The following is a 26,124-nucleotide window of genomic DNA, read 5'->3' as shown; positions in this document are numbered from 1 at the left end:
TATGATAGATTGATTATGCCATTTCCCTCTTGAATAATAGGTCTTGAGTTCAACTCCTCGTCGGCTAGATCTTTAGGTCTTTTAATTTTAATTAGTTTCCTACGACGTTAAATTAGTTTCTCTCTCTTTCTCTCTCAATGTGTTTGCGTTTTTTTGGATCGTATGCATGTTTTCTCTCTCTTTTCCTCTCTCAATGTGTGCGTTTTTTGTTTATGCATGTTCTCTCTCTCTTTTCCTCTCTCAATGCGTGCGTTTTTTGTTTATGCATGCTCTCTCTCTCTTTTTCTCTCAATGTGTGTGTGCATTCTTTGTTTATGTATGTGTGTGTGCGCATTTTTGTTTTTGTTTGTACTCTCTCTCTCTCTCTCTCTCTCTCTCTCTCTCTCTCTCTCAAAAACACTATGTGTGTGTATGTGTGTGTGTGTGAGAGAGAGAGAGAGAGGGAGAGAGAAAGAGGGGAAGGGAACATGAGAATGAGGAGAGGGAAGGAGCATACCTGGCTCTCCTTCCTCTCCTCGTGTGTGTGTGTGTGTGTGTGTGTGTGTGTGGAGAAGAAAAAGAGAGAGAGAGAGAGAGAGAGAGAGAGAGTGAGGGAGAGCGTTACCTGCTCCTTGCTTGAGGGCGCCGAAAAACTCAGATCTGAGATCTGAGTTTTTGGGCGCGCTCGGTTATTTTTTTACCCCAGCCGGCGTCGCTATGAGCGTCGCTATAAGCGTCGCTATGAGCGTCGCAAATTTCTTTGTAAAATTGCGACGCTCATAGCGACGCTGAGAAAAATGTTTTGGAGCGTCGCTGTGTGAGCGTCGCTAATATAAAGAGCCTCTTGTAGTGCGTGTTCGTCCGCCTCAGCCTATTGATACGGATAATGATAACGTGCTTATCATTGAAGGACCTATATTTGAAGATTGGAATGTTGCTTATACGGATTGGCAACGATGTGATAAAGCAGCTCGTCGGTATATTCTTTCTGCTCTTACTGATTCCCTTTTGCTTGATATGTACGAACTGCCTACTTCCCATGACGTATGGAAGTACTTTATTGCAAACTTTCAGAAGAAATCTGTCACAGAAATACTTTATTTGAGAGGGTTGCTTAACAAGTTACAATATGAAGTTGGTACTGCCATGACGGGACATATTGAATCTTTCAAATCTATTATTAATCAACTTGCTGCTGCCGGTGATCCTGTTCCACAAAAGCAACTGATTACACTTCTCCTTGATACGGTGAAGGACTCTTCTTATGATAAAATTGTTACTATTCTCTCTAATAAAGATGGTCTTGATTTTGACCAAGCCTGCATGTCTTTAATTGAATACTCTCAACGTCAAGAACGTCGTAATGCTAGTCATGAAACAGCTATGATTTCACACGAGGAGACTGAGTCACAATTGATGGAACGGGCTTTTTATGCTCGAAAGCGTCCATTTCAACGAGGAAACCGCAGAGGTGGCCGTCGCGGTAATATTTTCTCTCGTCTCAAATTTTCTAATAAGCAATATTCTTACTGCAACAGAAATGGCCATACTGAAGATGATTGTTGGGCACGTCAATATGATGAAGAACACAATATTACCACAAAACAACCACGTTTATCTAGAGACTCTTCTTCTTCTTGTTGTGAATATTGTGGACGATCTGATCATCCCACTCATATGTGTTATAAGCGTCGACTCGACACAGATCGGAATAGAGAATATGCTACTGAACATCGAAACAACATTGTACCAGAAACAAGCTGCATCCTATGTTCAGTTGCTCCAGACAGAATACTTCATGTACGCGATGGATCACTTTTTATTGTCGATTCTAGTGCTACAGGAAATATGACATATTAGTCTAAGTGGCTCCATAACTATCATCCACTGCCAGTTCAACGTGTTGTTTATCTTGCCGATGATACTACTTGTCAGGTAAAGGGTATTGGAGACTTATATCTTGGTACCTTATCTTCTTCCACTCGAATTTTGCGAGGAGTATTACATGTACCAGATCTTCAACGTAATCTTCTTTCAGTTTCTAGACTTATTGATCTTGGTCTGTTTGTTGGATTTGATCATACCAAATGCCGAATTGAGAAAGATGGACAGACTATAGCCACTGCTCCTCGAAATGGTAATTTGTTTGAACTCTCTCTCAACAATGTTGTAGCAAATGTTGTCACTGCTCCAGGTGATCATGATTGCAAAGTATGGCATCACCGTTTTGTTCATGCTGATTTCTCAAAACTCCTTGATCTTCAACATCGTGATCTTGTTCATGGCATGGATCTTAAAGCTCATCCTCATATGGGAATTTGTGAATTTTGTGCTCTTGGGAAACACAATCGCAAACCCTTTCCTCTTTCAAATACAACTCATTCTCATGACATATTGGATCTTGTTCATACTGATATATGTGGACCTCTACCTTCTTCGAGATCACAATATCGCTACTTCATTACTTTCATTGATGATTTCTCAAGGTATACGACTGTATTTCTACTTAGACAAAAATCTGAAGCCTTATCTGTTTTCAAACAATTCCACAAGGCTGCGGAACTTCAAATTGGTCGTCGCCTTAAGAAGCTTCGTAGTGACAATGGAGGCGAATATGTTTCTCGAGAGTTTATGAGTTACTGTGCTGACATTGGAATTCATTATGAACACACTATTCCATATTCGCCTCAACAGAACGGTGTTGCTGAATGAAAGAATCGCACTATTCTCAATGCTGTAAGATGTATGCTGATTCATTCTGGCTTATCTCGTGTTTTTTGGGCTGAAGCTACTTTGACAGCAGTATTTATTCAGAATCATCTTCCTACTACTGCACCCTCTGGTAAGATACCCATCACAGCATGGATAGGTGACATTCCTTCTGTATCTCATTTTCGAACCTTTGGATGTATTGCTTATATTCATGTTCCCAAAGAAACACGAACAAAGCTTGATGCTCCTGGTCTTAAAGTTATTTTTATTGGATATTCTGACACTTCCAAAGGCTACAAATTCTATGACCCTTCCTCCAAGAAAGTAATTGTGAATCGTGATGCTACTTTTAACGAACAGCTTATGGGAGGCTCATGGTCCATGGATGATTCTGATGATACTAAATCATTGCTTCAAGCTTTTCCATTTCTTTCAGAAGATGAAACTCTTCCTATAGAGCAACTTTCCTCTTCACAACCATCCATTCCGAACGTCGCCAATGATGATATTGATATTTTTGTTGATCTGCCTATTGATTTTGAACATGGCTCATGTCATGTTTATGATGACGATATTACTGATAATGCTTTTTCTACTTCCGAAGATCCAGTTACTTATGATGAAGCTATCTCTTCACCACAAAAGGATCAATGGCAAGAGGCTATGGAAGCAGAGTACGATTCTCTTATCTCTAAAGGTACATGGATACTAACTGAATTACCTCCTGGTCGTACAGTTATTAAATGTAAGTGGGTGTATAAGACAAAAGTAAAAGCAGATGGATCTTTTGACAAGTTCAAGGCACGTTTAGTTGCAAAAGGTTATTCCCAAGTAGCTGGTGTTGATTATCAAGAGACTTTTTCACCAGTTGTTCGCATTACAAGTGTTCGAGTTTTATTGGCATTTGTTGTTCAATTTGATTTAGAAGCTCATCAAATGGATGTGCGAACTGCTTTTCTTAATGGTGACTTGGAAGAGGAAATTTATATGGAACAACCAGAAGGGTTTGTTATTCCAAGTAAAGAAGACCTTGTTGCTCAACTCCATAAGGCACTATATGGTCTCAAACAAGCTTCGCGAGCCTGGTATACAAAATTTGATCTTTTTATCACCTCTAAAGGATTCATCTCTTGCTCGTCAGACCCCAACTTATACATAAAACGCCAAGGTAGCAGTTTTGTGATTCTTGCTCTTTATGTGGATGATACCATCCTTGTTTTCAATGATTTGGGATTTCTTCAACAAGTGAAAAAGTTATTGTCTTCTGCATTTGATATGGTGGATCTTGGAGAGATTCACTCGTGTCTTGGCATTCAAATCCAACGAAACCGTACAAAAGGTATTTTATTCCTTTGACAGTCAAAGTTTATTGCAGATACTATTCAAAAATTTGGTATGGAATCTGCACATTCAGCCAACACACCTTGTCTTGCAAGCTCTACGAAGAACACTTCTGACAATGGCGGTCAACTTGTCACAAATCAACCTTATGCTAACTTGATTGGATGTCTTCAGTTTGTTGGCATGAACACTCGTCCTGATATTCTGTTTGCTGCTAATTATCTTGGACAACATCTTGCATGTCCTTCTCTTAAGCATTGGTCTGCTGCAAAGCGTGTGTTGAAATACTTGAAAGGCACTACAGATTTTGGTTTAGTTTATCGACGACAACTCACATCGGATTCTATGCAATCTCTTTCTCTTTTGGGTTACACAGATGCAGACTGGGCAAGCTCACATTTATCTATGCGATCTACTAGTGGAAATTGCTTCTTTATAAATGGTTGTCTTGTTTCTTGGACTAGCAAGAAACAACGTTGTGTTGCAGTTTCTACGACTGAGTCAGAATATGTTGCGGCATCACTTGCAGCTCATGAGTTGATTTGTCTTCGAAAAATGCTGGTTGATATTGGTCACTCTCCTCTTTCTAGCACACCCTTGCGGTGTGACAACCAAAGTGCTATTAGTCTTGCAAAAGACTATGTTCAACATAATAAGTCAAAGCACATTGCTGTCCATTATCATTATGTCAGGTATGAAGTACGCAAAGGAACCATTATGGTTGAACACTGTTCAAGTGACCAGATGATTGCAGACATTTTGACCAAAGGCCTCAACGAGTCACGTTTCATCCTCTTGCGCTCGGAGCTTGGAGTTGCTTCGACCTCACTCTTTCTAGATTAGCTTCTTTGCTATTGTAATAGCTTTGTACATATGACATTGTAATCTTTTAGGTACCATGCACTATGCACACTCCACATTTGCACATTGTGATCTCTAAGTCACTTGAATATTTGTACATAGATGCACAATTCACTTTCACATCATCATCGCTGGTTCATATTTTCACATTGTATAGGGGCTTGGGTTTTTCCCTTGAACTCCCCAAGGGTTTTTTCATCCAAAGCTAGAGACCTTTGTTTGAGTGGGGGTGTTGAAGCTATATATGGCTCACTCTACTTGTTACCATATAGATGTGGTAGTGATGTGTGTGAACACACTAGGACCGCCGGGGCATTTTTTCCCTCTTTAGGAGGTTTTTTCCCCCGTGCATTATATATACGCCCATCACTCTAGGGCTATCTATCTTTCCATTGCACACTAAGTAACACACTCTCTATTGTGTGCCTTGAGCTCCCTTCGTCGTCTCCAAGCTGTGTGTGTTTCTCTGCAACCCTAATTCCAACAATTGGTATCAGAGCAGGTCACGTCTTCCCGAACTTAGTCGCCAGCTGCTCCAGCACACGCCTGCTCACTTTCTTCGATTTCAGTGAGCTTTGGCGAGCGTTCGCAGGTCGACAAATATTTTGGGTAAGCTCGAAGAGCTTGGTCTGCTCAGAATTTTGATTTGGGCTCATTTCGGCCTCCGTTTCCACTACGGACAGTACTGCACGGGCTATTTCGTCATTTTGTGCAGATTTTTTGTCAGTGCCGTTTTCTGCATAACAGGTGCCTTATAGTCTTCTACGGTTTGTGCTATATAGCACAAGTTGTTCCCGCTCCATTTCTCCTATTTTCGGGCAGTTTTCACATCAGGTGCAGCATTTACCATGGCTGACAACAACAACACAGATGTGTTCAAGATGTTTGCTGCTGAGGACAGGTTGGATGGGGACAACTACCCTATGTGGGCTTATATGATGCAACATGTTCTTGTGTCAAAAGGTGTCTGGAACATTGTGCAGGGCATTGATGTACGTCCTGGTTCTGAAGATGTAGGCGATATTGAGGATGTTGCAGGTCTTGCTACAAGGATTGCAGCTGTTAGAGTTGTTTTGCCTACGGCAGAACAAGCTCGTTGGGATGTTAAGGATGCGCAGGCTCATGCATTGATTGCGTTGTCTGTGAAGCGCACCATTATTCCTCACATCCGTTTAGCAAAATCTTCAAAACAGGCTTGGGATATTCTAGCAGGTCTTTATGCAAGCCGCAATAAGGCTAAAATTGCTTTGCTGCGTAAAGAGCTAGAGTCGAAGATTATGCATGAGGAAGATGATATGGACACTTTCCTTGCTAGTGTCAAGGATATCAATGAGCAACTCATTTCTGCAGGTGAAGTCATTTCTGACAGTTCCCTTGTGCAGACTGTTCTTGATTCCTTACCAGATTCCTACCAGACTTTTGCTAGTACTTGGAGACTGATGACCCAAGGAAATCCTGAAGTTGTCAAGTTTGATGCATTATGCACATTGCTGTTGCAAGAGTCACTTTCTAGAAAAAACAGGACTAGGCAGCGTGCAGTTGAACAGGTTTTTATTGCTTCTCAAAGAAAGGGTGGTAACAGTAATGCAGCCACTTCTTATGGTTCTGCTGCGAGTGGCAAAAATTCTGTTCCTAATGCTTCTGCTGGCAGCACTTCGTCTGGCAATTCTGGTGATAAGGACAAAAAGAAGATGTGTTGCCATTATTGTAAAGCCAATGATCACTTGATCAAGTCGTGTCCTAAGTTGAAGGCCAAAGAGGCTAAGAAGAAAGAGGGTGGTTCCACTGCAAATGCTGGGTCCACTACAAATGCAGCCATTGTTGAGTCTTCTGTGAAAGGAGATTGTGATGCTGATGTTGATGCAGAATGGGCTTTTAGCGCAGAGTGCACTTACAATCCTGCTGTCCATGATGCATGCTTGTCAGTTGCTACAGATTCACATGTGTGGTATTTCGACAGTGGTGCTACAAAGCACATTACCTCACATCGTGAATTGTTTACCTCTCTCGAGTCTGTCCCTCATGGGAATTCAGTCACTTGTGCCAACAACGCCTCTTATCCAGTTCAGGGAGTTGGAAAGATTGTGCTCACTGCTGCTAATGGCAGTTCCTTCACACTTGTTGATGCACTTTATGTACCTGGGATCAAGAAGAATCTCTTGTCTGTATCCACACTTGCTAGACTTGGACTTGTAGTCAAATTTGTGGATGACAGATGTACAGTTCATGATCTCAGTTTTGGTGATGAAATTGTTGCATCTGGGCTTTTGTGCCGTGGGCTGTATAAGCTCACTTTGTATGACAAGTGTGGACAAAATTTTGCAAATGCTGTTGCAGATTCAAGGGCTATTTCAGATGCAAAACTTTGGCATGCACGTTTTGGTCATCTGAATTTTGCCATTTTGCTGCGTTTGCAGAAATCTGATATGGTTGCTTCTTTGCCGCCTCTTGAAGCACCTATCAAACATGTTTGTGAAGGCTGTATTCTGGGTAAAATGCAGCGTTCTAAGTTTCCAAAGGATGGTTCAGTTAGGGCCACCTGCAGGTTGCAGCTTGTGCATAGTGATGTTTGTGGGCCCATGCAAACTCCGTCCTTGGGCAATTACCTGTACTTCGTGACTTTCATTCATGATTACTCCAGGCATGCGTGGGTATTTCCGCTTAAAGCAAAGTCTAAAGTTTTTATGTGCTTCAAACAATTTCTGGCTATGGCTGAAAATGTCTCAAAATGTACTATGGGCACCCTCCGTTCCGATCGAGGGGGGGAGTATATGTCTCATGAATTTAATGCATTTCTGGCTAGTCGTGGGATAAAACACCAATGTACAGTGCCTTATACACCTCAGCAAAATGGTGTTGCTGAGAGGAAAAACAGGTCACTAACGGAAATGGCACGATGTATGGTCAAAAGTCAAGCTTTGCCGCATTCTTTTTGGCTTGAGGCCATCATGTGTGCCACTTATGTACTTAACAGGTGTTCTACGAAAGCTTTGCAGTCTATTACTCCATATGAAGCATGGCATGATAGAAAACCTTCTATTGAGCACATGCGTGTTTTTGGTTGTTTGGCATATGCTTTGGTGCCACAAGTGCAGCGCAGAAAATTGGATGATAAGGCTGTCAAATGTATTTTTGTTGGTTATAGTGCTGAAAGCAAAGGTTACAGGTTGTATCATCCGCAAACAAAACGTATTCTGGTTTCACGGGATGTAGTGTTTGTGGAAGATTCTGTTCAACCCTTGCTGTCATGTACTAGAGACAGTAATGTAAGCTCACAGGACATTTATGACACTTTGTTGCCTCTTTTCAGTGGTGGAAATACGAATGTAAGTTCCAATGAGGCAAATGTAGAGCCTATGGGGGTTTCTGAAAATGTTTTAGAACAGCCTATTACTGATGCAGATGTACATGATGTACTTGATGAGGAAAGGGCTGAAAATGAGCAGGCTAGAGGTATGCCAAAATGGCTGGTGCACACTTTGCGTGACAGTAAATTGGATGCACCTTTATCTAGTCGTACTCATTTAGGCTCTCGCCATGCATCTTATGCATCAGATTGTTATGCTTTGGCTGTGTCTAGTTTACATGATGTTGAGGAGCCTTTGTCTTTTGATGAAGCACAGAATTCAGAAAATTGGATTGCTGCCATGAAATCAGAATATGATGCACTTATAGAGAATGACACATGGACTTTATGTGATTTGCCTCCTGGCAAAAAGGCCATTGGTACGAAGTGGGTTTACAAGTTGAAACGCAAGCCGGATGGTGAGATCGATCGCCATAAGGCTCGACTTGTTGCAAAGGGTTATGCACAACAAAAAGGCATAGATTATGAAGAGACTTTTGCTCCCACTTGTCGTATGACTACTGTGCGTTTTCTATGTGCATTGGCAGCTCATTTTGGTTGGGATGTACATCAATCAGACATTGTTACTGCTTTCTTGAATGGTGACATATTTGAGGAAGTTTATGTAACGCAGCCTCGCGGTTTTGTCATAAAAGGACAAGAGGACAAAGTGTGCAAATGTAAGAAGGCTTTGTATGGGTTGAAGCAATCTCCTCGTGCTTGGTATGAGAAAGCTGACACTCATTTGGTTAAACGAGGCTTTCGTAACAGTCCAACAGAAAGCACATTGTATGTAAAGCGTGAGGATGATGTATTTCTCATTGTGGTTCTTTATGTTGATGATTTGCTGATCACTGGACCAAATGAGAGACATATTGCTGAATTTAAGGCTGATTTGAATGCTACTTTCAAGATGAAAGATTTGGGGCTGTTGCATCATTACTTGGGTATACAGTTTAAGCAGTGTGATGGTGGTATTGCCTTGTGTCAGAAAAGTTACATAGAGACATTGCTATGTAAGTTTGGACTTGAGGATTGCAAACCTATTGCCACTCCCATGGAAACAGGTTTGAAGTTGAGTCTACATGATGCTGGCGATCCTGCTGATGTCACTCTTTACCAAACTGCTGTTGGCTGCCTCATTTATGTATGCAACACGAGGCCAGATATTCAGTTTGCAGTCTCGCAGGTCAGCAGATTTATGCATAGCCCAGGGTCTAAGCATTGGCAGGCTGTCAAGAGGATTTTCCGCTACCTTAGTGGCACTTTACATCTTGGCTTGTTTTATCCCAAGGGGGGATCATTGCCGCCAGACTTACATGCTTTTTCAGACTCAGATTGGGCTGGTTGTTTTGACACGCGAGTGTCCACAAGTGGTTTTTGTTTCATGCTTGGCAGTTCATGTATATCATGGTTGAGCAAGAAGCAACCTACTGTGGCCACTTCGAGTTGTGAGGCTGAGTACAGGGCAGTCTTCACAGCTACGGTTGAGTGTGTATGGCTCAGACGCCTTATGGCTGACTTGGGTGTTGAACAGGACACTGCCAACACTATCTACACTGACAGTCAGAGCTCATTGGCAGTTGCGAGGAACCCAGTTTTTCATGCTCGCACAAAGCACATTGAGGTGCATTACCACTATGTCAGGGAGAGGCTCTCAGCAGGAGAGATCAGCTTGGCTTATGTGCCAACACAGGACAACCTTGCAGATCTTTTCACAAAGGCATTGTCTCGTGAGAAGCTTGAAGCTTTCCGCAAAGCTTTGGGCTTACTCTCCTTTGTGGACTGATCCTGTCCTCAGGGCATGGCACTTCCCTTTACTCATGTGCCAGCTCTCGTTCACCGCATCACTCCAGGGGGGATTTGTTACCATATACATGTGGTAGTGATGTGTGTGAACACACTAGGACCGCCGGGGCATTTTTTCCCTCTTTAGGAGGTTTTTTCCCCCGTGCATTATATATACGCCCATCACTCTAGGGCTATCTATCTTTCCATTGCACACTAAGTAACACACTCTCTATTGTGTGCCTTGAGCTCCCTTCGTCTTCTCCAAGCTGTGTGTGTTTCTCTGCAACCCTAATTCCAACACTACTCAACTTGGTCTCACCTATATATTTGTATTTTGTCCTCAATATGAATCAGTCTTTGGGAGCGTATATGGTGTGTCTCTTGTCTCGTCTCTCTCTCTTTCTCTCTACATCTCAACAATAATCAAACCCTAGCATAAATCATAATTTTGAAAAAACTTCTAAATGTCGCACAATATTGCTTTTTCTCACCCTGTCTGCAAAGCGGCACAACATCCACCCCCTTTGAACCTGCACATCCTTCGGTATGTGCCACCTGCATCAAATCTTCAAGCATTATTTCGGTTGACACATGAATCCTTGTGTTAGGACACATAGACATCCCTATGTCCCAAAGTCATAGTCATCGGGTAGTCCTCCTAGATCAAATGGAATAAGAAGAAATTGTCGAAACACTGGAGCTTCATTAAACCATTCCAGAATATGCAGCTTCAAAAAACCATATTGTATGCATACTCTAAAGGCGTCACATAACATAACACCATAGCTTGGTCCCAATAGCATGCAACCATGTTGAATATGCTTCCAAATTTGTCGGATTCTCTCGGTTTGAACCTTATGTTGAGCATATAGCACCTGTATTCTTTGCAAAACACGGAAACCTGTCCAGAATCAAGTGAAAGCACTCAAACCTTGTCGATAATTGGAAAAAGAATTTGTCCTTTGGCATGCACACATGAGAAACTACTCCCCTCTGCTCGCAACCATAAGATCCCTAACATGATGACTAGTAAGGGGAATAAAATAAAAAACCCATACCATGTATATCCTCTGATAAACTTGATAAACATTTGATAAACCTGATAAACATCTTTTGCAAATTTTGGTTGTCTTGCCACCTTGGTAGTCGATCCGGTACACCATCTTCATCTCTTCTAGCTTTAAAATCATGATGTACCTATTGGTATCCCATTACCTCATCATCCACTTCATCACATGGAAGATCTCTAATACTCTCTGCATCTGTAATTTTTGGAGCACTCTCACACATCGGCTTGTCTATGCATAAGTCTTCTACTTGCTCTTCTTCAAAAAGATCAGTGTCTATTGTAAGTCCATCCTCCTGCTGTAAAACATGCACCCCCTCTAAATTGGCATTCCCTTCATAAGGGGTATCACCATATACTATAACACATGCATGTAAGTCACATAGGAAAGCATCAATGATGCCATCCTCATCCATTTCAGCAGCATCACCACATGTATGCACTTCCTCTATAATAAATTTAGACTCTTGCTCCTATTCAGATGTATCAAATGACACATCCATGGTATCCTGTGCAGTCTCCACATCATGGTAAACATCCTCTTTTAGATTCAAAGATTTGTCACATACATGTGTATAATCCACATGCATAATGTCCCTTTGTGAGTTGATGACAAAACAATTGGCATATTCATTATTAGCTTCATCTAGGTTGCTAATGCCACAGCCTTTAGCTTCTAGTGATTCTGAGAATTTTGCATTGATGCCAAGGTTTGGCTCTTCAATTTGTGCAAAATATCCCGACGCATCTTGTTTTGCTGCTAATCTTTCACAAACTTGTTTCCAAAGTTCTTCATAATTTAGTACCTGCTCATCCTAGTCTCCCATTTCCTCTACCATAATTTCATTACTAGCATGCAAAAGTGCTTCTTTAAAATACTCCCAACAGTTTGCATATTCTCAAGCAAGATCTTCAACTTCTGCAGTCCAACTTGGAATAACCAACCGCTTAAACGACTTCACCATAATCTCCTCTAGAACTTCGCGTGCCCGCATCTCCATTTCATAATACGAAAGGTATCCCATCGGGTCGTAGCACTCAAACATATTGCATTCAGCATATACCACGTCCAATGCCGCGTCAATAGCATCTTCTAATTTCTTTTGCTTTGTTTATTGTACCCTTGCCTGGCATGACAATGCATCCATCATCTGCATCAATTTCCTAAAATTCGGCGTTTTTTGTACCTCTTCACAGAAATACGTTCGGCTTATATTTGAAAGTTTTGTAAAACCTCCTACACTCCTTCCTACGGTTCACCAAAAATGTCGGAGAGCGCGGTTCTCCAGAGTTGACCGGGAAAGCACCGAGCTTCTAGCTGTGAGAGAGTAGCAAGAGAAAGAGGCAGCAAGCTTGAAACAACCAAAAAGTTTACAACACAAATGAGACCCAACTCTGCTTTCCTTCAATTTCCCAATTCATGTACAAAGTATGGTCGAAATCGACCCTCGATATTCATCAAACTCTAACAAAAAACCATCGGTAATGATAGAATCTCGAGCAATGGCACCCACACATGTTGAATTCCTATTGCCTGACTCTCTAGCCGATCATAAGGTCGGTTCTTGCCCATTGCATGCTCAAGCCGTTGTTGGCGGCATACACTTGAGCCGTTGTTGGCGGCATACACTTGAGCCGCAATGATCACAGGCTGGCCGAATACCAAGCTTTATAATCCATCCTTCTTGCACCAATGCTTGCCCATACCCTTACTTTGTTCCTTGAGTTAACATCATATGAAAGACTTACATACTGCGTATGTCCTTTAAACAAAGTTTTTGATGCCTATCATGAGAGAACCATGTCAAGCTTTTTGATGTGCTCCGCCTTCCCGAGGAATAGGAGCAAGAGAGAAAGCTTAGATTATGACAGCTTCCAATTTGGACGCTCGACTTAAGAGACAGATCTTTGAACTTTGTGATCTGCCTCCCCTTTAATAAACTCCCAAGAGCTGTGTACCTCCAATGAGTATGAGCCGCGAGAACTATGGATGGATTGTCATGAGGGCGAGCTTTGAGCTTGGGCACAAGGATGAGAGATAGAGAGAGACCAATTAGCTCCTCAATGCCAAAGAGCCAAGATCCTCGAGCACACTAGATATGGCCAACCCCTTCACCTGAGTTCCTCTCACCAATCCTCCACAAAGTCACCCCTCTGACGGCTCTCAACCCATGAGGGAGCCGTGCCCTGCAACTGGCAGCCTCCTTCCCCTCTTACAGCAACCAAAGGCCCCTCTCCACCCTTCTTAGCCCTCCAAATGGCGCCTCCTCCTCCTACGACACTACCCCAATCTGATATGGGCCACCCTTCTTCTACCAACGGTATGAACTTAAGAGCTGGGAGGAAGGATCTGAGCTTGGGTTTGTTCAAGGCAGTGACAGGAGGACTTTGGGTGTACTCAGAGCCTGCAACACCCTCCTTTCTCTACTCTCGACCCTCAAGCCTCTTTGATAGTGCAGCCTACCAACTCCTGATATGGGCCTTCTTCCCATGCACCCTCTCTCCTATACTCGGTCAGCCTCTTGGCCCTCCTCCTCACGCCATGGCAACCAACCCTCTCAGCTTCAGCCGACCACCCTTCCTTCATGCACATAGAGCCCCCTTCAACTCCTTGCTATTTAGGTTCTCAGCTCACCTCTCCCCATATGCATGCCGCCTCCTATGGCGACCCCCTTGATCCCCTCCACTTGGCCGCCCCTGGCACCCCGTTCTCCCTCTCCTACTACATGTTCCTGTCGCCTTTCCCCATGCACACACACTTTTGTGTTCTGGCCACCTGCATGCCACCTCTTCTCCAGCAACCAACCAGTAGCGGTGTTGCTATTGGTTCCCCCCTTTTTTTTAATATAGCCATGCTAACTTGTACTAATCAGCTCACTTGGCCTCCATTCCCACACGGCCACTCGCTGTTAAAGTGCAAGTATTGTTGAATGCATTTGAGGAGATCTTCCCTTCACACTTGGCAAAGCACGACAATCCATGAAGCTGCAAGGGACCACAATTTGGACAAGCTCCTCAAGCATATAATATCCTCCAAAGGTGTAGCACATATACTTCCTGACCCAAGCATTGTTGAGAAACTGATTCCATAGCAATGCACATTTGGCATACATAGCAACTAAGGTTATGCCAAGCTAACGACTCGAGTGCTTCCAAAGTGCACCACTTGTGACATACATGTCGGTCAAAGCATTGCAGAGTACAACAATTTTCATACATCCCGGTCAACCTCAATAAGCCATATCTTCGCACTCCGGATCCCGATTGACACGCTATCAACTCTTGTTCACTCCATTCTTCACACACTTCTCATAAGAACATTGAGACCTTAAGAACCACCATCTCCCTCATAAAGTTAGCACTTTGGACACTGCTAGCCATCACCTTGTTTAGGCCCTCCTAGAGCCTTTCTGGCCTTTCAAAACCACAGTTAGCATACATGGCAAGCATTTGATGACATAATCAAACCCTAGCATAAACCAAAATCTGGTAAAAAATTCTAAATGTCGCTCATTATTTCTTTTTCTCACCATGTCCGCAAAGCGGCACCAATGGAGAAGGGTTTCACGCGTGAAAAAAAGTTAAGGGGATACCTCATGAAAAAATGTTTATGGTGCACGCTTTGCCATACGTCTCAAAGATTGGGAACTTGCATGTGCACCGTGTGCGAGCCTCGAAAGGCTACACAAAACTAGAGAGTCCTACCAAGCTCAAAGAAACAAGGGTGTGCCACTCACTGCTCAATGCTTCCGTCGTGAAGGATCTTGTGCTGCAAAGAAGAAGGAGCCGCCGCCGATGCCACGCTCAACCGCCTTGCCGCCACTGATGCCGCTACAAAGCTTGATCACACACACCCTCTCTGACCCTCTCCCTCTGAAGCATAAACATACACAAACACATACATGTGAGCACACAAAGTAGAAGGAGGCAGAGATGGAGGAAGAGTACTTCTTAGCTTACACCTCCCAGAATGAGGATTTTTAGGTCAAATGGACCTTTTATAAGAGTTTAACCCATTCACACATGGGTGCCCATAGTAGGCGGTCAAAGTAAAAATAGTATCAAATGAGATATGTGGTGCACCTCTCATCGGTAATCACCAAGCACCTATAGGACCAACAAACCCTGTCACTAGCTCAAAACAAGATGATATCTTTGGATGTTAAATGGACCAACGCCCATTTGCCAATGTCAACACCAAGCGATAGGGAGCGTTGGGTAGTCAACAGGCCTCCTATTTTCTCGATGTTGACTCCACTGTATGACTTGTAATCACATCACCATAAGGGTCTCCGTTGTTGGTTATCATGCCCCAAGGTCTTTGTTGTCGCTTATAATGGCTTTAACACCAAGGTCAACACCAAGCGATAGGAAGCGTTGGGCAATCACCAAGCCTCCTATTCACCCAGTATTGACTCCAATGTCTAACTATTAAGGGTCACCGTTGTCGATTAACAAGCCCCAAGGTCTTTGCTATCTCTTGTAATAGCTTTAACACCAAGGTCAACACAAAGTGATAGGGAGCATTGGGCAGTCACCAAGCCTCCTATTCACCCAGTATTGACTCCACTATTGTCTGAATGTTGAGGGTCTTCGTTTCGGTTAACATGCGCCCCTTCCTGATGTAGATTCCATCCTTCGAAGCTATTGAGATGAAGTTTGTTCATCGAGGTGGAAGAGCATCCGAGATTGAATATCCTTAGCCTTCTTCAATCACTGCAAAGTCAACCAACATTGGCACAGTAATTGCATTCTCATATTTAATTAAAAACATATGCAGTTGTAGACACACAAATTGATTGGTAACTGAATATTAAACGAATTTTCAACAATAAACATTAACTTATAATATAATCGAACGCATAACCAGTTGTGAAGGTCAAAAACTAAACAAGTTTGGGGTCCCTAATTTAATGGTCGAAAGGCACTAGAGGTCAACTATTAATACCATGGGCAAGCTTCTCAATTTTCTGTGGTCAATTACGTTGTTTAATCGTGAGAGCCAAGTATTTCATGTTCGAGGATGGACTAGAGGCTATACCTAGAAGACATTGTAGTTAAGCTACAATAAAAGGAATTGCTCATGAAATCATTGCGTGTGTTTTCTTTTGACCCTCCAAAGTCTTTTCACATTGATTCAATTTTGATGTGTGTGCTTATTTTTTATGCCTTGGGTTTTCCGCTTTTCAAAGGAAAAGCGACCACACTGGGAACCTCTAGGGCTCTAGTACCATAGGGGATACATGTGAGTGAAGTACCAAATCAACCTCGGATCTCTCTTTCAACTTAAATTTTTACATTGTGGCACTTTTGATTTTTTTGTTTATTTGTTTTCAGCATTTTAATTTTGTAACTTTGGGGGGTCATAACACTGTTACCCTCCCCAGGTTCATCACACTAGTAAACTCCCTTTATAATACGTGAGCTAAAGGTCAATAGGGACTAAGCCCACTAGACATCCCTAGTACATTGCACACCATGCTACCTAAATTGGATTAAGAACCTAAAGTAACCATTGATTATTAGAAAGGCATTCCCCATGGTATTAAGAGAAGATCTCTAACTCCTAACTTGGTCAAACTAGCTTAGTCAGACTGCTTGATTCTGAAACCTAGACAAGGGATTATGACAGAAAATTATATTGAATCTTATGTTTAATCTAAGCAAATGTGTGGAATATTATGCTGTCAATCACATTTAAGAAGATAAACATGGATGCAAAAACAAAGACAAGGGGCAATGCTAATGGTCAAGAAACACATGTTAGTGTTCATGATTGCGCTTGATTTCAAGAGTGAATGAGAGAAAAATTCCATATATAAAGGTCCAAATCCTAACAACAACAACACAAGTTTGTATACAATAGGAAACACAAAGAATAACTCTAGGAGGCACATCAATGGGAAGAGGCACCACCCCGTATTGAACATAATCAAGCAGCATAACTAACCGTAGCCTAATTATTTTCACCCCCCTAGAGAGTCAAGGGAATAGGATATTGTAGAGATTGGGAGGGAACCCTAAGGCTAAACCCCTATCCTCGTCATTGTCAAGTAAACCCCTATCCTCGTCATCATCCGTGAGACCATACGTGCCATCCCTGTAATCCTGTAGCTCTTCCTCATCATTAGAGGCACCAATGTTTACTAAGAAGGTCACTAGACGTCTATACTCATCTTGGTCAAAAGGGTACGCTTCTGAAATGGGAGAGACGCTCTCTACTACGTATGGATCAGCCGCGGTCAAGAGACATATCAGCCATTCTAACTCCTCAAAATTCCTCTCACATGCTAGCATACCTACCAAATCCCATTCACATGCAAGCACCGGGTAGACTATGTGAAACACTTGTGCAAAGTAAAGAGGGTACCTCTCACCCAAGGTAGGAGTGGATGACTCTATCGTACTAGCCATATCTATACACATAAATAGATGATGGTTAGAGTACAAACGTTATAAGGGTCGTGTCAAAAGGTCATGTCCTTGTGCATAATGTGTTTTTATGATTTTGGGTCATGTACTAGAATTCATAGGTTTCCAAATTTTTGTTTGGTGGCTCTTGCTCTTTTAATTTTTTTTAATTTTTTTTTTTTGTGTATAAGGCTTTATATATACACTCCCTAAGATTGGGAGATTGAGAGGTCAGAGAGGAAGGTTGAGAGGGGAGTGAGTGAATGATGAATGTCATCAAACACTCCCCGCATCCTTGGGTAGATCATACCTTTTGGAATGATGTCGTCACCTTTTAAAACCAATTGTTCCAAGTTGTCTTGGGTGAAGACTTTGACCAATAGTTTTTGACTGCCTTAGGCATTTTGTCTAGTTGCAAGGGTGGTAAGGTAATCTCCCATGATTTTATTTGCAACGTTGTTGTGGGTGGTGAACTTACAACGGGAGGTGCAAACTCTTTCTTGGTTTTATGGATATGTACAATGCTAGGTGGAGGTTGTGTGGAAGCTTCTATTTGAATATATGAACTACATGAAGAGCAAGAAGCTTCATTTGAAGTCCTTGTTCCTAAACTAGGTGGAACAAATCGTTCTTTCTTCGGTACCCAAACAAGCTCTGGAGCTGGTGTGTAGCATTCCGTGATTTTTTCCTTTCCGCAATCTTCAATTCATTTGGAGCTACAAGATTGGGCTCACATGGTCCAGGTGATAGGTAAGAGCACATTTTGTTAGGAAATAAAACGTAGCTAAATAGATAATTGAGTAGATTACTTAATGGAGAGAGACAGATTTACATACACGAGATTATAGAGTAGAGAGAGAGAGAGAGAGTACACACGATATACGTGGTTCACCCAATGTGGGCTATATCCACGGGAAAGCAGTCAGTCAATGGCTTTAGTACTTCAAAACAAGAAGTAGTTTACAAAGGGATTATACCCTTAATGGAGCTCCCACCTTGCTTCACTCTCACCACCTCACACTCACCTTGTTGCATCAACTTCACACTATGAAATGTGTGTAGAAATGGCCTCCTTTTATAGGCCAAAAGGGTTGCCCTCTCTTATGAGAGGGAGCCATGTGTAGCCGCCCTTGTGTGAATAAGTCCTAATCGGACCCTCCAATCCGCCCATGTGTGGCCGCCCTTGTGTAGACAAATCCACTTTTGAATTCGGCCACCGGCCATTGAAATCGGCCACTGGCCATTGACTTCTTTCGGCCACCGGCCATCGGCCATTGACTACCGGCCAACTGACCGCTTTCCGGCCGTCGTCCGGCCATAATATTCCGGCGAGGCAAAAAAAAAAGTCTCGGGGGCCTCCGCCCCCAAGCCCCTAAAGTTGCCCCTGATTCTTGGCGTGAAAAATTTGGTTTCCGGTGAGTGATTTTCCTTCACGCACGATGGCTTCTCCTTATAATGGGGGCCTTACAAATGTGCGCTTTTACCACAGAAAATTACAAGGAGTAAATCAGGCTCCATACTTAACACATTTTACGTTTTGGCACCCACATTTGATCATTTCCTTCATAGTAGCCTTGGGCTTCCAATAGTTTTTTAGGAATCCAACACAACGTTTCTTTACATTTCTTGGGGCGAGTAGGACATTTTCTTACCAAGCTCTTATATTTTATCGCTAGCAATGGTCACTAAAGAAGCTTTAGGGACCCACTTGTATGTTTTCTTCACTATATTAGGATGCATCTTGTGTGTCTCAAGCTTTGTTTCAACTCCAGAAGTTGAAGCTCTAGAGAATTGGGCTATAGGGACATATGGTCCATCCTTTTTCATACATTGTTTTTGGTTTTGTTTCCTCAGGAGGTAATATCTCAGGGACTATCGCTTGAGTGATAGGGCTAAGAGGTTTTTTTTGTGTTGTGACACTCCCTGTCTCCCAATCAATAGCGCATTTGGTTGCTATCATCCATGTGTGTCCTCGGTCTATATGACCTTTCATAGTTCCATCAGGCATGACCAAAAAGTCTTGAGTCCCCATCCCATTGTCATAACTGACAGAAGTGTTCCAGATACCAAAAATTGTACTCTTGACTTGGATAGTACTCTCAGATAGGGATGGCATTCCCAATTGACACCACACTCCGTATGACAATAGATTATATTTAGCACCCGTGTCTAACAAGGCATTATGTAGCACTTTCCCATAGGTGCTATTTAGTTCAATAGGGTATCTTAGAGGTGTGTCAGAGTCCAACCAACCATCCTCTGCTTCAACATGGAATGCATGTGTAACTCCAAGGCTGGCTTCTTGTTGGTGTCTTATACATTGTTGCCGCTCCTTAGCCTTAGCTTGAGCTTGTATCTTCTTCCACTCTACTTGTGCATTGGCTGCCTTTTTTTATGGATGGCACATAGCTCCTCTTGGCTTAAAGGATCATAGTATCTTTTTAATTTTCTACCATTGAGGAATCCAATGGTTTCAACTCCATCAAGAGTCTCCACATGAATGGTTCCTTGTGAGGTGATTTTGCATACTCTATATGGTCCTTTCCCCGCATATTTCAACTTTTTCTTCCCGTTACGCACTCCATACATAAGGACTTTATCACCAACATTGATATCTTTGTTCTTTAGATGATGGTCAAACCATTTCTTCCTTCTATCATTCTCCACAAGTGCATTTTTCACAGCCAATTGTCTTTCTTCATCTAATCTGTCAAGGATATATAAGCACTCAACTAAAGGGTTACTATCCCAACCTTCTTGTAAAGCTACGTGTAGACTGGGCATTACAAACTCCCATGGCATAATTGCTTCTTGGCCGGATACCATTTTGAATGGTGTACAATTAATAGCAACTTTGTAAGAAGTATGGTAAGCCCATAGAGATGATGTCAACTTCAAATCCCAATCTTTGCGATGAGCTTCCACTGTTTTGGTCAAGATAGAAATTAAGGTCTTGTTAGTGCTCTCAGCTTGGCCATTTGCTTGTGATGGGTAATACGGTGTAGACTTATGGTGAGATATCATGAAGTTTGTTGTGAGTTCCTTTATCACTCCATTTATAAAATGAGTACCATTGTCACTCACAATCTCAAAGGGACAACCAAATCTTGTAATAATGATCTCAAAGAGAAACTTGGCAGTTGACCTTGCATCAGTCTTATGTATCGCCCTGGCTTCCACCCACTTCGTCACATAGTTAGTGGCACTGATAATGTATCAAGATTGAGTGTTACAAGATGCCAGACTAATTGGGCCTACATAATCTACACCCCATTTTTCAAATAGTTGAGTCACTTTAACTAGATCTAAGGGAATCTTATCTTTTTGTGGTATGATCTTGTAACGTTGGCATTCATCACATTGTTTTTCAAAAAGTGATGCATCCTTGAATAAGGTAGGTCACGAATAGCATGATTACAACACCTTTTTAGTAGCTAGTTCCCTTGAGAAATATCCTCCGGCTATACCCATGTGATATTCTTGCAGTATGTATAAATACTCATCCTCACAGGCACAATGTCTAAGAATATTGTCCTTCCCTAGCTTGTAGAGAGTTCTTGCAATGAGAGATTAAGGTTCACATTCTTTTAACATTTTTTGAGCTATATCCTTACAAAGCTCCTTCGGTGGAAAACCATTAACTAGAAAGTTCACAATCTTCTCACTCCATTCAGGCATGGTCTCGACTAGAAATAAGGAAGTATGGGGCAATTCATCATCAACTCCAGTAGAGGCTTCACCATTGGGTATGCGAGACAAATGATCCGCCATGACATGCATTTTACTAGGTCTCACCACAACAGTAAAATCAAACTCAAGAAGAATTAACAACCATCGTGTACTTCTTCCCGTGGAACAAGCTTTATTTACTAGATACAATAATGAGTGATGATCAACATAGAAAAGAAACTTGTTGGCAAGAAGGTAGTAGCAAAATTTCTTCACTACATAATTCATAGCTAAATCTTTCCCTCTTTGTAGTGGTGTAGTTTCTCTCAGCATCATTTAATTTGCGACTTGCAAAGCTAATGAGGTAGTTTAGTTTATGTTGGGCCTAGTTGAGCTAGAACACTCCCAATAGCAAAGTTCGATGCATCAATATGCACGTGGAAAATTACAATCCAATCGGGCACTCGTAAAATGGGAGCGCTTGTCAAGGTCTTTTTTAATGACTCATAAGCATGGTCACACTCCGTGGTTCAGTGGAACTCAATAAGAAGCTTGTATAAAGGGCGAGCTATCTCGGCAAAGTTTGAAATAAACCTTCATAACCAACATGGCCCATGAACATTTGAACTCCTTTATAGTTTATAGGTGGTGTCAATTTAGGAATGGCTTTAATTTTTTCCTCATTTGTGGAAATCCCATTTTTGGACACTATATGCCCTAAAATGGCTCCATGTTTAACTCAAAATTGGCATTTGAAAGGGTTTAAGGAGATGCGATACAATTTGCACTTCTCAAACACTTTTTGTAAGCATGATAGATGTTCCTTCCAAGAGGAATAAACACAAAGGTCATCTAAGACAGCTTCGCAAAACTCCATCAAATATTATCTAAAAGCAGTGTTTATTAATCTTTGAAAGGTAGCAGGGGCATTGGTTAAGCCAAAAGCCATGACATAAAATGCGAATACTCCAACTTTGGTTATAAAATCCGTTTTATCTTGGTCCTCTAGCGCAATTGTGATTTGATTGTATCCAGAGTACCCATCTAAAAAGCTATAAGCTTCCTTTCCTGCAATTCTTTCAAGCACATGTTCTAAATATGGCAAGGGGTAATGGTCCCTCCTAGTGGCGGCATTGACCTTGTTGAGATCCATGCACACTCTGAGTTTCCCATTCTTTTTTGGCAGAAGCACTATTGGAGACACCCATTCTGAGTGCTGAATAGGGTATATGAATCCGCATTTGACAAGCTTTTCAACCTCTTCTTGAACAATCTTTTCATACTTAGGATTCATTAGGTAGGGTCGTTGCTGGATTTATTTAGCCATGGTATTCATGGGGATTGACCATGAAAGGTGGAGCACGTTTCATATCATGATATGTCCAAGAAAATATATCCTTGAATTCCTTGAGAAGTTCTTTAAGTACATACTCCTCACTCTTTGTCTGATCTTGGGCAATGAAAACGGGTTTGGACTCTTCTCCTAGTTTGCTAACTCTATTTCCTTAGCTATCGCTCAACCATCATAAACTACATTGCTTCCATCAATAGGTCTCCTCTGTGCCTTTATAACCTTACGCTCCTGTGTGGTGTAGGATTTGAAATGTTCAGGTGCAGGGCGTAAGTCTGTGAGGTCTTGTTGTTCTATAGACTCTGATTTCTCTTCCACTTCCTTTAGGAAAGTGTCAAGTGTTGAAGCTACACATCAGGCTTTATTTGGACACAATGCTGTAATAATTTGAGGTGCCCACTTTTAAGGATATGAGCAGTGGCATTTCATCCCCCTCAGGTGTTACCCAAGTCGTCCCCCTATTCCCCCAAGTGTCTATGGCTTCTGTTAGGTGGACCCAATCCACATTGTCAGACTCAGTCATCCCAGGGAGAACATCCATATATGGAGAATCTTTACCAACATTAGTGTCCATTTTACATGTGTAACATTACTAAAATGGGGCCAAGTGAACTGTGGTGTCAGATCTATAATCAATTATAAATATGTTTCCTAGAGGATGTGCTCGACCAATTACAATATCCACTCAAATGACCAAATTTTAGACCAGGTTTTTAGACCAGTCATGCACCATTTTTGCTTCCCTCATGAAAGGACGTCCTAAGATCATCTCAGATGTCATAGTGTGCTTGGAGAAATCCATTAAGAATGAAGGAATTTCTTATTTTGTGTCCAAAGACCTTGATCTTGAGGTCTTCTAGCATCCCAATAGGTTTAACGATAGACCCATTGGCCATCTTTACTACTATGTTTGTGGTCCCCAGGTGAGGTCTTCCCATATTTTTCCATCAATTTTTAGTCACAATTCTAACCCTAGCACCATCATCAAGGATTCCCTTCACAGTTAATCCCTTAGTAGTGATTGGTATGGTCACATTGGATTCATTGCCCTCAAAGTATTGTCCGAACTTGTTAACACGTATTTCTACAACAGAGTTCTCATCTAGGTTGCATTGTGGATATAAGTGTTCCTCCTCTATTGGCATCTCCCTAGCTCCATCCATCTGTGCAAATGGTGGTAGCTCGACTTTCAACTCTCCATTGAGGAAAGCTCGAAGAGCTAAGAATAGCTCGGGGTCTCCATATAGTTTGGACATGATTGTGGTTCTAGATTTTGAAGCCATGAAATCCATCAATTTGTCACTGTTTAATGGCACCTTTTGGGCTTCAGTCCCTTGACGTGGGAAAGATGGGATCTCCATTTCTTCAATAGGATCAGGTAGTCCCTCTGTAAACATTATTTCCAACAAGAAGTGAGTACGCCCACTTTCCCACCATGACTTCAAGTCACTTTCTTCTTGGATGACACTAGGTATGGCTAGGGATCTATGGACTTTGTGAGGTTGTTGTTGCATAGGGAACACTGTGTCTGTAATCTGGATCTTCCTAGGTGCTAGCTCTACATCCCTTTGGGTCTCCTCTACAAAAACCATTAATTGCTTGAATCGCTTGATCTCCTCTGTAGGTCTTGGGTAAGTTCCCATCTTCTTCTTCGGTCCTAGCCATTGTGGCTCATAACGATCTTCCTTGTTGGTTTCTTTCCTAATGGTCGTTTTAGTCTCCTTGGATTAGCCTGAATCAGAATCCTCTTCAACGTCCTTGATATATATGGGGTCGTCACCAGTCCCTATGTTGGTCTTTAAACTGGTGTCTGGCTTCGCTGCCTTCCTGCAATCCCTCCGTGTCTCTTTCTTCAAGAATATATATTTTTTTTGGAGCATCGATCGCGTGCGTACATTTACTGGTACCACAAGTGTACTTTGTGATGGGTCTTCGGTAACCTCAATCAAATTCAATGGCGTTATCTTTGGTGCATTTGGATTATTTGGACATTGGACAATCAAATGATCTATGCCACATTGATATACACATGAGTATCACAATTGTAGATGTGCTCGCTTGATTGGTTTGCATTAGTATAGCATTCTTTTGTAGCCTAATAGGACACTCGGCTACACGATGTGGACCCCCACACTCATAGCATTGCAAAGGTGGTCTCTTGGCAGTGTAATTGATATTTTGGCCTCTTGCAGCAAGAGCACCTACTTGATAGATAGGTTTGACTTGTCTCCAATAGTCCTCCATGTAGTATTGTGGACTTTCCTCAAGCGCATCAATCCTAGAGACAATATTAGGGTCTATATTGTCCTCATAGCCTTCTAAACAAGCAATAAATGACTCAAAACCCACTTGATTCATAAAAGTGATTCTCAGATGTGGTGGTTGTGGGCCTAGCACTGGAGGTGGCAAGGGTGTTTCTTGAAAAACATTTTGGGCCCTAGGGACCATGTGTTGTGACGTTTGTTCAAGAGGTGGGTCCGCCATCAATGCAGGCACTCGAGATGTGTCCGTCCATGCTAAGGTTGGTCTATTGGCCATCACGCACTTAAGTATTATGAAATCCTTAGCTTGATGACCATACCTCCCACAAGCATTGCAATTCTCATTAAATTTTACTCTAAAATTAAGACATTCACTGGTACTATGCATACCATAGCAAACTGAGCACCATTGTCAGTGCTCCCTTCTTGGATACATATGATTCTTTTGTGGAGCACGATTGTCTCTAAGACTCTCTTGAATGGCCTTGGTGAGATCTGCTAAAGTCATCTCAAATATCTTTAGCTCCTTAGCAATAGGCTTTAGGGTCATTGGTTGATGCCCCGACAAGTGGTGATACCTCTAATGACTAGGCCATTGTAGATATCCTCATGTCGTAATCCCCTGATGAATCTATCAAGCTATTGGTTATTATTGAAGCGCTCGTTTGTATTCCAATGAGAATTTAAATGCTTCAAGCGACTGATAAAGTCTCTCACAGACTCTCATTCCGCTCGTTGGGCTTTCTGGAGCTGAGAGGCTACACCCCAAAGCACTCCCTCTCATATGTGTTCTTTCAAGAACAATCTCCTAAGAGTAGGGTAAATCGTTTTTCCTTCCACCCTTAGGGTTCTATACAAATCCCTAGCTTTCCCACTTACAGTTAGGCTTAAAGCATTATTCTTATGCAGGTCATTGTGTTCTGCTAAGGAATCGCATATTTGTTCAAACACTTTGATATGATTTCTCACATCCCCATCTCCACTAAATTTTTGTGTGAGCTTGGCTATTTATATTGCCTTACTTTTAGGCTCTCTATCAGGCATGTTACACATATTCCCAGCAATGGATCAACCGATAGCTTGAGCAAATGTTGCAAAGTCACCTAAGTGAGCAGGCACCATGGGTGAAGGCGCTCTAGAGACTACATGTGCAGTATGTATTGGCATTGGTCTTGGCACATAGGAAACCCTTGGGCTCCAATTTTGGTACGATGTTGTGCCATGTGGTGGCCCAAAGTTCATATGTGTGGCCCTAGGCATAGCAGGTGTCAGATGTGACATGCTAATGCTAGCCCGTATGGACCCATTGAAATAAGAGCTCGGGTGTTGTGGTTAT

This window comes from Adiantum capillus-veneris, chromosome 25 (genome assembly GCF_014529385.1).
Source record: "Adiantum capillus-veneris isolate H3 chromosome 25, ASM1452938v2, whole genome shotgun sequence".
In the NCBI taxonomy this organism is placed as follows: domain Eukaryota; kingdom Viridiplantae; phylum Streptophyta; class Polypodiopsida; order Polypodiales; family Pteridaceae; genus Adiantum; species Adiantum capillus-veneris.
The sequence above is the reverse complement of the archived record's forward strand: the minus strand, read 5'-3'. Positions refer to the sequence as shown.